This window comes from Lactuca virosa, chromosome 6, assembly GCF_052849685.1.
Source record: "Lactuca virosa cultivar CGN04683 chromosome 6, Lactuca_virosa_CGN04683_v6, whole genome shotgun sequence".
Lineage (NCBI taxonomy): Eukaryota > Viridiplantae > Streptophyta > Magnoliopsida > Asterales > Asteraceae > Lactuca > Lactuca virosa.
Window position 1 is genome coordinate 273,949,235 of NC_136431.1, and position 13,250 is coordinate 273,962,484.

General features: G+C 41.9%; 1 long non-coding RNA gene across 1 annotated transcript; it reads right to left on the bottom strand.

The window, feature by feature from the left end:
* Positions 1 to 9,578: 9,578 nt before the first annotated feature.
* On the bottom strand, positions 9,579 to 11,614 carry LOC145119196 (uncharacterized). Its single transcript, XR_013713730.1, has 2 exons — positions 11,451 to 11,614; positions 9,579 to 9,737 (listed from the first exon to the last, which is right to left on the bottom strand). It is a non-coding gene; the product is annotated as an uncharacterized LOC145119196 (long non-coding RNA).
* Positions 11,615 to 13,250: the final 1,636 nt, after the last annotated feature.

Here is a 13,250-nt window from a genome sequence, read left to right on the forward strand (position 1 = left end):
TCAAGAGGTGGACCCGATCCCCGTAATCTTGAAGGTGGTCAAGGACACCCGAAGGAGTGTTCCAACAAAGATTTCATGAATGTGAAGCCCAAATCCTTCGACGGCAATGGAGGGGTCATTGCCCTAACCCGGTGGTTCGAGAAGATCGAATCAATTTTCTAGATTTGTGCATGTTATGAGGCCAGCAAGGTAAAGTTTGCCGCCTGCACCTTCACCGACAGAGCATTGACTTGGTGGAATAGCCGGGTCAAATCCGTAACTCTGCCGGTAGCGAATGCCATGGGTTGGGAGAATTTGAAGGAACTCATGCTTGCCGAGTACTGCCCAAGGGGCAAGATGCAGAAATTAGAGCACGAACTTTGGAACCTGAAGATGAAGGGTTCCGCCATTGCCGCTTACACAGCTAGATTCTGCGATCTGGCTCTTCTATGTCCGGGAATGGTCACCCCGGAAAGCAAGAATATTGAAAGGTACATTTGGGGATTGACGCCCCCAACTCAAGGAAATGTCTTGGCTGCTAAGCCTTCCACTTCTGACAGCGCCAAGTGCCTGGCGCAGACCCTGATAGATCACGGGGTTGATGTTGATGAAGTGGCAGCCGCTCCCGAACCACCAAAGGCGAGTGGCGGGAAGAAGAAGTTCTGGAACAAGAGAAAGGGCCAGTCTTTGCAGGAGCCCTCCAATAAGCAGCAAGTAGTGGCAGTTCATGCTGCTACCACTCCTGTCATTGTTCCCGCAGCTCAAGCACCTGCCATCAGATATGTTGGTACTCTTCCAAGGTGTGACAAGTGCAACTTCCATCATCATGGGCAGTGCCGGGAGATGTTGTGCAACAGTTGTGGCAAGAAGGGGCACACAACTCGATTTTGCAATACACCAGTCCAACCAACCAATCAGGCTCCTGGAGTAGGCATTGGTCAAGCCTGTTATAGCTGTGGGGAGGTTGGGCACTTCAAGAGAAATTGCCCCAAGGCAACAACAGCTGGCAACACAGGGAGAGTGCTAGCGATGGGCCAGGAAGAGGTAGCTGCTGATCCCACCGTTGTTACGGGTACGTTCCTCCTCGACAACTCTTATGCATGTATTCTTTTCTATTTTGGTGCGGAGAGAAGTTTTTTTAGTCATGCATTTAAGCATCTTCTCAAACATAAATCCCAACCTTTAACCAAAACATTTACCGTTGAGATGGCTAACGGAAAGAAAGAGAGCACTAACGACATATTCATAGGCTGTACCCTTACCTTAAACGACCATTCTTTCCCAATCGACCTTATGCCAGTTTCCATAAAAAGCTTTGATATCATCATCGGCATGGATTGGTTGAGCCCCAATCATGCTGATATCCTTTGTTATGAAAAAGATGTTCGTCGTAATATTCCCTCGGGCGAAGCCCTCATTGTCTACGGTGATAAACTCAGCTCAAACCTTCATATCATTTCATGCATCCAAGCCCAGAAATATCTGCGGAAGGAGTGCCATGCATTCCTAGCCCATGTTGTTAACGAAAAGCAGGAAGTTAAAGACCTCGAGAGCATCCCCGAAGTCCGCAAATTTCCTGATGTCTTCCCCGAAGATCTTCCCGGAATCCCTCCCGAGCGCCAAGTCGAGTTCCGTATCCACTTAATTCCCGGAGCTACCCCTGTAGCTAAATCCCCATATCATTTAGCGCTGGCAGAAATGCAAGAGTTATCCAGCCAGCTCAATGAGCTGCTCAACAAAGGATTCATAAGACCAAGTTCCCCACCCTGGGGAGCACCGGTCTTGTTTCTAAAGAAGAAAGATGGATCTTTTCGGATGTGCATAGATTCTCGTGAATTGAACAGGATTACCATCAAAACCGTTATCCCTTACCCAGAATCAACGACCTCTTCGATCAACTCCAAGGAGCCGGCTATTTCTCAAAAATAGACCTGAGATCAGGGTACCACCAGTTGCGAGTTCATGAGAGTGATGTTCCCAAGACAGCATTTCGAACTCGCTATGGTCACTACAAGTTTGTAGTAATGCCCTTTGGTCTAACCAACGCACCCGTTGTATTCATGGACCTGATGAATCGGGTGTGCCGCCCTTTCCTAGACAAGTTTGTAATAGTGTTCATTGATGATATACTTGTCTACTCTCAGAGTGAGGAAGATCATAGACAACACTTGAGGCTAGTGTTAGAAACACTAAGGGAGGAGAAACTTTATGCAAACTTTTCAAAGTGCGAATTCTGGATCAGAAAAGTAACTTTCCTTGGTCACGTGGTTAGCGAGGAAGGCATACATGTGGACACTTCCAAAATCAAAGCGATTGAGAATTGTTCAGCACCAAAGACGCCCAAAGAAATCCGTCAATTCTTGGGTCTCGCTGGCTACTATCGCAGGTTTATCCAGAATTTCTCCAGACTTGCTAAGCCCTTAACCACCCTGACTCAGAATGGTGTACCCTTTTGTTGGGGAGAAAAGCAAGACACTGCGTTTCAAACATTGAAGCAGGCCCTATGCAGCGCACATATCTTGTCTCTGCCTGAAGGGACGGAGGACTTCGTTGTCTACTGCGATGCATCCAATCAGGGCCTAGGTTGTGTGCTCACGCAGCGAGGAAAGGTTATTTCCTATGCCTCAAGACAGCTGAAAACACACGAAGTCAATTACACAACTCATGATCTAGAGTTGGGAGCAGTGGTCTTTGCGTTAAAGATTTGGAGACATTATCTCTACGGAACCAAGTGTATTGTCTTCACCGACCATAAGAGCCTACATCATATCTTCGATCAGAAAGAGTTGAACATGAGGCGACGGCGATGGGTAGAGCTACTCAGTGATTACGAGTGCGAAATACGCTACCATCCCGGCAAGGCCAATGTGGTAGCAGATGCCCTCAGTCGGATAGAATATTCTGGTCGTAGGGTGAAGGCACTGACAATGACCATCCATTCCCATTTATCCTCTCAAATCAGAGAGGCTCAACTGGAAGCCTTAAAACCAGAGAACATATCGGATGAAGCCTTGAGAGGAATGGAAAAGAACTTAGAGGTCATGGGAGACGGAGTTTACTATTTCATGAACCGGATCTGGACCCTGAAGTACGGTGGTTACAGGGAGGTTGTCATGAACGAAGCTCACAAGACTAGATACTCCTTTCACCCAGGTTCAGATAAGATGTATCTGGATCTCAAACAACTCTATTGGTGGCCTAACCTGAAAGCAGAGATCGCTACCTTCGTGGGCAAGTGCCTGACTTGCGCCAAGGTGAAGGTGGAATATCAAAAGCCCTCAGGTCTACTCCAGCGGCCAGAAATACCTGAGTGGAAGTAGGAAAGGATTGCGATGGATTTCATCACTAAGTTGCCCAAGTCTCCGAGTGGGCACGATGCCATCTGGGTAGTTGTCGATCGATTGACTAAATCCGCCCATTTCCTGCCAATCAAAGAAAACTTCAAGATGGAAAGACTGAAACGAATCTACATTCGAGAGATAGTCCGCCTGCATGGTGTGCCTATGTCCATCATCTCCGATCGGGATAGCAGGTTTACCTTGAGATTTTGGCAGTCACTGTAGAAGGCTCTTGGAACTAAGATAGATATGAGCACAGCTTACCATCCACATACCGATGGGCAGAGTGAGAGAACCATTCAAACATTAGAAGACATGTTGAGATCATGAGTCACCGACTTTGGCACGTCATGGGACACTCATTTTCCCTTGGTCGAATTCTCCTACAACAACAACTACCATACCAGCATCAAGGCTGCACCGTTCGAAGTCCTCTATGGCCGTAAGTGCAGATCCCCTCTGTGCTGGGCTGAGGTGGGTGACACGCAGCTAGTTAAGGGACAAATCCCTGATAGCACTCTCACTGGCCCAGAAATCATTCGAGAAACTACTGAAAAGATCATACAAATCTGGGAATGACTAAAAACTTCAATAGATAGACAAAAGAGCTACGCCGATAAGAGACGAAGACCCTTGGAGTTCCAGGTTGGTGACCGTGTTCTATTGAAGGTCTCACCTTGGAAAGGCATGATACGCTTCGGAAAGCTTGGAAAGCTGAATCCGAGATACAATGGACCATTCAAGATCCTCGCTAGGATCGGTCCCGTAGCATACAAACTTCGTCTACCCCCGGAACTTAGCAACATTCATCCCGTCTTCCACGTCTCGAATCTTAAAAAGTGTTTATCCGACGAAACCCTTATGATTCCTCTTGATGAGATCGAGATCAACGAGAACCTCAACTTCGTGGAAGAACCAGTCGAAATCATGGATCGGGAAGTCAAAACAACGAAAGAAAGTCACATACCGATAGTGAAGGTTCGCTGGAATGCCAAGCGAGGACCTAAATTCACTTGGGAGCGTGAAGATTCAATGCAACAGAAGTATACCCATCTCTTTCCGAGTCCATGATTTGTATTCTATGTTTGAATTTCGGGACGAAATTCCCTCTACGAGGGGATGATGTGACAACCCGAACCTTTTTCAGTTAACGTTAGCCTATTTCCGTTAATAAAATTTGAATTTTATTGAGTTCCGTCAAATTCCTTTGGTTTGGAAAATCATTTAGTTATATAATTAAATTTTATATAAGAGTCGGAACCAAAATCACGCGAAAAACCCGAGTTTCCTTTGAAGAATCAATAGTTTTCAGCCTGAGAAGTGTTCACGACCGTAAACTCATTTACGGTCGTAAACCCGTTTACGGCTAGTGCCAGGTGGCCCCCACCACCGACCATACCCCCAGCCTATATATACGGGACCCCACCTCCATTTGAACTTTCTTAGCCAAAAACTCGCTCTCTACCTCTCGACTGTAAACACCAAAACACCCTTATTTCTTCCGAAAAATCATCAAGAATCACCTTTGGAGGTTGTTTTGGAGCATCTAAAGCACGTTTTTCATCGAATCTAACATCGTTGTTCTTGAGTTCACGGTCGTACACCCTTCAAATCTTCAAAGACCACAAACTGTTTACGACCGTACACCCTTCAAATCTTCATAGATTCCTCAAGAACATCGTTCACGGCCGTAAACCCTTCAAGGATCTGTTCACGGCCGAGAACCGTTCACGGCCGGAAACCCTTCACGGCCGTAAACTCCTTCACATCGTGAATCTTGGCTGCAAACCCGCTTTTTCGATTCAATCGAGTCTCGGTAACACTCCTAAACTGAAAGCAAGTGTTTTTCCAACACTATAAATAATGGTTTCGCTAATAAAATACATATATGTATTAATTGTATTAGGATCTCGTTGAGTGCCGCGTACATCAACTCGAGGGTCTTCACTCCCAGTTCTCGTTGTCCGACTATTCACACGACTAACAGTGAGTTCATACCCCTATGCTTTTACTATTTTTAAGGTTTTCAAGGGGGGGGGGGGATACAAGCCAAATACAAATGATTTTTGTGAACTGATACAAAAGGATTTCAATGAGTTTAATACTTATGCAATTGATACAACCAAAAGACCTTCAATGTTTTATAAAATATTTAGATATTTAATCCCTTTTGTAAAATGTTGAGCATAAGGGATGTTTTCAACTTAGAAGCGTAATTACATAGTTTTTCAGATCAATACATAAATCAAAGTACATAACAAGCATACAAACTATAATAGGTATAGTTTGGGAATTCAATACATGGTTATACATATACAAGCATACAAACTATAATAGGATTAGTTTGGGAATTCATTAAACGGTTTTTCAAACTTATCTTTTATAAACTTATCCGTTATTTATAAAAAGGGTTTCCTGTATTATTACTTGTAAAGTTGTTAATCTAGTTTGAGAGACACGTCTTTGGGTACAATTACATGTACTAATGGAAGACTACCCTTATGAACCAGAGTCTCCTCGAGGGAGAGCGTGAGTTTGTGTATAGATCTATACGGGACTGACAATCACGCACCTTGTTGTTAGCTACATTAGGACCGGCAGGTCTACGGGTGACAAAGTCATAGAGGATATTGGCGTCCGATTCACGTCGTATCAGTTAGTATGGTCATAAAACTCGCAAGTAGATAACAAAGATATATTTTACGTAGTAATATACTTTACATGAACAATGCTTATTTAACATAAGTATGGAAAATACATGGTTTCATTTCAAGTAACAAAACAAAACATTCTATACATACTGGTGGTAACCAGAGTTTTCAAACAGAACATTCTATTCATACTTTTTCTTACAAAAAGAAAATTTACATTCAAAACAGTATTATACAATTCATCTGATGATAAATAGACATTCGAACTAATACTTTATGGAACATTGTAACAAACTCATATGTTAGAAATATTGGATTTCTTGGAAACATACAAACATTTTCATTGATTCATTAACAGGTTTTTCATTACAAAAATAAGCTTATGAACTCACCAGCTTTTATGCTGATACTCTCTTTTCAAAACCACTTGTATTCTCAGGAAATCAGTAGACAGGTACCCCCCGCAGCTTTTGAGCAGACGGAATGTATAGAGTCACGTCTTTTATATTTTGCTATACTTTTGATGTATACAATCTATGTATTAAACCGATGTAAATATTCTAATATTCAATGTAATGGTTGTGTTTACTTTGATTACTATGATGCAATTGTTATGATACTACAACATGATGTCCTCCACCTCCGAACGTTTCCGCCGTTCCGGTTTGGGGGTGTGACAGATTGGTATCAGAGCTATTGTTTATAGTGAACTAAGTATACCGAACCTTACATGGTATACAACTATAAACACTAAAAGGGCCGAAGTGCTCTGAAGCTAAAAGTATACTTTAAAAGTACAAGTATTTTTACAAGAAGTATACAAGTATACATACGTACAAGAAGCTATAACATAGTAGGGACTATATAAAAGTATTTAGGTCGAGTTGGATACTACGGTTAAACCTGGACAGTTATGTAGTCATATATGGGGCCAATATAACCTGAATAACTATATTTGTCCGAGATATGACCAACATATGTTTGGGAGTGACTGTGGTGTCGCGACAAGTCTAAAACTTACCAAATCCTATACAAATGAAAACACATGGTTAAACTACTATAGGAGTATTTTATGGTACTATAACACTGTACAGAGTCATCACTACTAGTACAAATACTTATAACGAAAGACCGGCAGTTCCTTGTTAATGTTAGTAGCTATCATTATAGGTCTTTATTATCGTTGTAGGATTAAGATATATCTTACTCTAAATATTTGATTCATGATCATATAGGAGGCTTATCGTCATTCTTTCTCTTGTATCTTTAGAGAAAGATGCCTCCCAGGAAGAGACCCAACAAACAGAACAACGACCCTCCTCCGCCACCACCTCCTCAGTTCGATCCTGCATTGTTCCAGGCAGCAGTTACGGCCGCGGTGGCTGCTGCAATGTCGCAGATAAATCCGGGTGGCTCTGGCGGATCAGGAGGTGGACCCGATCCCCATAATATTGAAGGTGGTCAAGGACACCCGAAGGAGTGTTCCTACAAAGATTTCATGAATGTGAAGCCCAAATCCTTCGACGGCAATGGAGGGGTCATTGCCCTAACCCGGTGGTTCGAGAAGATCGAATCAATTTTCTAGATTTGTGCATGTTATGAGGCCAGCAAGGTGAAGTTTGCCGCCTACACCTTCACCGACAGAGCATGGACTTGGTGGAATAGCCGGGTCAAATCCGTAACTCTGCCGGTAGCGAATGCCATGGGTTGGGAGAGTTTAAAGGAACTCATGCTTGTCGAGTACTGCCCAAGGGGCGAGATGCAGAAATTAGAGCACGAACTTTGGAACCTGAAGATGAAGGGTTCCGACATTGCCGCTTACACAGCAAGATTCTGCGATCTGGCTCTTCTATGTCCGGGAATGGTCACCCCGGAAAGCAAGAATATTGAAAGGTACATTTGGGGATTAACGCCCCGAACTCAAGGAAATGTCTTGGCTGCTCACCCTTCCACTTTTGACAGCGCCAAGTGCCTGGCGCAGACCTTGATAGATCACGGGGTTGATGTTGATGAAGTGGCAGCCGCTCCCGAACCACCAAAGGCGAGTGGCGGGAAGAAGAAGTTCTGGAACAAGCGAAAGGGCCAGTCTTTGCAGGAGCCCTCCAAGAAGCAGCAAGTAGTGGCAGTTCATGCTGCTACCACTCCTGTCGTTGTTCCCGCAGCTCGAGCACCTGCCATCAGATATGCTGGTACTCTTCCAAGGTGTGACAAGTGCAACTTCCATCATCATGGGCAGTGCCGGGAGATGTTGTGCAACAGTTGTGGCAAGAAGGGGCACACAACTTGATTTTGCAAGACACCAGTCCAACCAACCAATCAGGCTCCTGGAGCAGGCATTGATCAAGCATGTTATGGCTGTGGGGAGGTTGGGCACTTCAAGAGAAATTGCCCCAAGGCAACAACAGCTGGCAACACAGGGAGAGTGCTAGTGATGGGCCAGGAAGAGGCAGCTGCTGATCCCACCGTTGTTACGGGTACGTTCCTCCTCGACAACTCTTATGCATGTATTCTTTTCGATTCTGGTGCAGAGAGAAGTTTTTTTAGTCATGCATTTAAGCATCTTCTCAAACATAAATCCCAACCTTTAACCGAAACATTTACCGTTGAGATGGATAACGGAAAGAAAGAGAGCACTAACGACATATTCATAGGCTGTACCCTTACCCTAAACGACCATTCTTTCCCAATCGACCTTATGCCAGTTTCCATAAAAAGCTTTGATATCATCGTCAGCATGGATTGGTTGAGCCCCAATCATGCTGATATCCTTTGTTATGAAAAAGATGTTCGTCTTAATATTCCCTCGGGCGAAGCCCTCATGGTCTACGGTGATAAACTCAGCTCGAACCTTCATATCATTTCATGCATCCAAGCCCAGAAATATCTGCGGAAGGAGTGCCATGCATTCCTAGCCCATGTTGTTAACAAAAAGCAGGAAGTTAAAGACCTCGAGAGCATCCCCGAAGTCCACAAATGTCCTGATGTCTTCCCAGAAGATCTTCCCGGAATCCCTCCCGAGCGCCAAGTCGAGTTCCGTATCAACTTAATTCCCGGAGCTACCCCTGTAGCTAAATCCCCATACCGTGTAGCGCTGGCAGAAATGCAAGAGTTATCCAGCCAGCTCAATGAGCTGCTCAGCAAAGGATTCATAAGACCAAGTTCCCCACCCTGGGGAGCACCGGTATTGTTTCTAAAGAAGAAAGATGGATCTTTTCGGATGTGCATAGATTATCATGAATTGAACAGGCTTACCATCAAAACCGTTATCCCTTACCCAGAATCAACGACCTTTTCGATCAACTCCAAGGAGCCGGCTATGTCTCAAAAATAGACTTGAGATCAGGGTACCACCAGTTGCGAGTTCATGAGAGTGATGTTCCCAAGACAGCATTTCGAACTCGCTATGGTCACTACAAGTTTGTAGTAATGCCCTTTGGTCTAACCAACGCACCCGCTGTATTCATGGACCTGATGAATCGGGTGTGCTGCCCTTTCCTAGACAAGTTTGTAATAGTGTTCATTGATGTCACACCCCCAAACCAAGGATGGCGGAAATGTCCGGGGGTGGAGGACTTCATGTATAGTATCATAACAACAATTGTAATAGTAATTCAAGCAAACACAACCAACATATATATAATTGAAAAAGTTACATCATTGTATGAATTACATGTTTACGAATCAATTACAATATGTTGACAAAATATGAAATAGTAGACGCCTTAGCGTCCCATCCTCAAAAGCACTTGGTTACCTGTTTAATGATTTCCTGAGAATACAAGTTGTTTGAAAAAGTGTCAACACAAAGGTTGGTGAGTTCATAAGCTTTTGTTTGGTATTATTAAAAGCCTTTCGTTTGTAAAAGTAGTATTTGGTTTAGAAAAATCCAATATTTTCCTTAAAATATATATGTAGTCTTAAATCCAAAGACCGAAATGTATAAGTAACTTTTCTTACTTATAATAAATAATGTAAGTTTAAATCGACATAAACTCATTTAATTTTAATGAAGTTCCCGTAAATTCCAATATTCATTAATACTTTATGTGAGTTTATTAAAGCCTTTTCTTGTAAAAGTAGTGTTCGTTCCAGAAAATCCAATATTTTCCTTAATGTGTAAATGTAGTCTTAAATCCCAAAGACCGAAATGTACAAGTAGTGTTCGTTCCTTATAGTAAAACAATGCAAGTTTAAATCGACATAAACTCGTTTGATTTTAGTGAAATCCCCGTAAATTCTATGTTTGTTAATACCACATGTGAGTTATTATAACCATGCTATGACCTAGTTGGCCTGAAACGACGTTCTTCAGGCGTCGGAAATTTTATGACATTTGTCACCCCAGACCTGTCGGTCTAGCTGTTGCATGCAGCTAAGGTGTGGGTTTGTCAGACCCAATATAGATCTATACACAAGTATCACGCTCTCCCTCGAGGAGACTCTGGTTATAATACAGGACTTATTTGTAAATTGAAGCGAATGTCTCACAGAAGTCATTAACGAATTTACGTGTAGTGTAATGAAAACTTGGTACCGTATGACCGTACCTTGCTTAATGAAAATATCCTTTGTATAAATGTACCCTTTTTAAATGTATGTGTTATGTAATGTTTCATAAAGTCATTAACGGAATTACGTGTTATGAAAACTTGGTACCGTATGGCCGTACCTTGCTTAATGAAAATATCCTTTGTATAAATGTACCCTTTTTAAATGTATGTATTATGTAATGTATCATAAACTATACCTATTATAGTTTATCAACCAAGGGTAGTACGTAGTAATGTATGCAAACTATATTCAAAATAGTTTATTAAATGTTTGAATGTATCGGTTGTACTTTGATTATAATCACTTGTTATTCTTTATATTTTATATGTCCAAATCCATTTGTAAACTGATGTGTGTCTAAATATTAAGATAAAATGTCATATATTGCAATAACATATAATCACATAAAGATATACACCTTGCTCAACATGTTACAAGGTGAAATGAAATTGACAGCAACTTTTTGTTGTATACAGTTATCGTTACTGTTCTTAGAAAATTTATAGAAAAATCATCAAAGCTCTAAATCCAAATCCGCAAATTCTGAGAGTTTGCAATATGAGTCTAGTTTGTTCGTAAATTTTATCATGATTTTTAGTGATCTCTAACAGAGGTGAAAATGTTCATAATCACAAACTAGTCCGGGTTTTCCTCTGAAATGATAGGCAGTTTTGTAAAAATCACCATAAATTGTAGAAATATCATATGGAGATGTGCAAGTAACCATTTTAAAGCTAAGAGTTTGAACTACTTGCACCTGGAACAGTTTTGAAAACTAAAATATTTAAGTTGACCAAAACAGTCTGGGATCGAAGTTCATCTTTTCTGATGTAATCTGATAGAAAAAGTTTATTTGTGTTCTTGATGATTTTACTTGTATTCCCCCCTTAAAACTTAAGAAAAACATGTAAATGTAGGGGTATGAACTCACCCTATGTGGTTTCAGTAGATGAAAGTGAGAGAGAGGAAGTGTTCAACCCAAGAACACTAAGAAGATGTCTTGATGATTCGAGAATTAATTGAAGAAAGAAATCCCTGAAGAAAGCCTTGAAGTTCTTGAAGTTGAGAGAAAAGATGAGAGAATTTTGGAGAGTGTCCTTTTGTTGCTAAGTGTAGAATGAAAGAACTTTATGGAGAATAAGGAGAGAGGATCAATCCTCCAGCTCTTAGAACGTGGGAAGAGCTGGAGATTGGGTGTAAAGGTCCACTAAGGTGACAAGGAGTAGTGGGAAAGAGTGGCTGATCATAGAGTGAGGTGGTGGTGGTTTGCTTTTGCCATAAATTAAGGAAAAGCAAATATTCCCTCAATAATTAGTTCAACCACTAATTCTTTTAATATATTTTTATAAAAACCCTGGAGATTTATATATTTTGGGGCCTTAGTTTATAAAATAAAGTTTTGGGTGAAAATCCCACGTTAAAATAATGAAAAACGGAGTTAAAACGAAGTCGTAGTCGAAAACCGGGTGAAATGGGGCTGTCTGCGAGACCTCTCGCATGGAGCCGAACCTGAGAGGCTTCCCATGCGAGGATTCGGTCCTGAAAGGCTTCTCATGAGAGGCTTCGGTCCTGAGAGGCTTCTCATGAGAGGCTTCGGTCATGAGAGGCTTCTAAGAGGCTTCGCTTCTAATAGGAGGGTTTTGGTTCCTTAAGGTTATTTTACCCGTTTTTACCCTGTTTCAAGTGGTTTTTGACCCGGTTAAGGGTCGGGATGGCCCGAATGATTCCAAAAAGTTATGGGAACTTTTGAGAGAGATTTCAAATCGAAAGAGATAGAGTGAAAACGATTTAGAGAGGTTTCGTTTGTGATTAATTTGAGTGTCCGGCTTCACAACGCAAGGTTCGTAAACCCCGTTAAACCGTGTTTTAGTGTCGTACACACTCCCGATGAGTGTGCAATAATGTTTTATCGTTTTGGTTCAGTGTTTACTGCATTTGAGACTTAGGAAATTCAACACACGAACTTTCCAAATGATGATTTCTCATTAAAATAGCGAATTGTATAGTGATTACATAACGTAAACCCTAACATACAAGGGTTATTGGAGTTGACCGGTTTGACTTGTTGACTTTGTTTGACTTTGACTTGACCGAAATTTGACGGTTGTCACATCATCCCCCCGTTAGAAGGAATTTTGTCCCGAAATTTTCATTTTGACTGGGATTTCAAGAGTTTGGGAAGAGATGTGGACACTTTTGTTTCATCTGATCCTCGCGTTCCCAGGTGAATTCGGGTCCTCGTTTAGCGTTCCAGCGGACCTTCACAATGGGAATACGACTTTGCTTTGTTCTTTTGATCTCTCGATCCATGATTTCTACCGGTTCTTCCACGAAGTGGAGACTCTCGTTGATTTCAATTTCGTCAAGAGGTATCACGAGGGTCTCGTCGGATAGATTTTGTCAATCATATTTTCGGGGTTAAAAAAAATAAAGTTTTATTAGTTACCTATAGCGACGACTTGTCGTCACCACAGGTTTAATCTATTACGATGACTTGTTGTCGCTATAGGTTTTTAACAAGAGCCAACGACATACCTATAGCGACACACAAGTCATAATTTGCATGTGTGAAGACTTGGAGTACTTTCTAACTGTTTCATGTGTGAAGACTTGGAGTACTTTCTAACTGGTTCATGTGTGAAGACTTGGAGTACTTTCTAATGAAAACTGTGCTACTGGGGAAATTGGAAACTGGCACGTAGCTTCAAAGTCAAGAATATGCAGTAGGCAT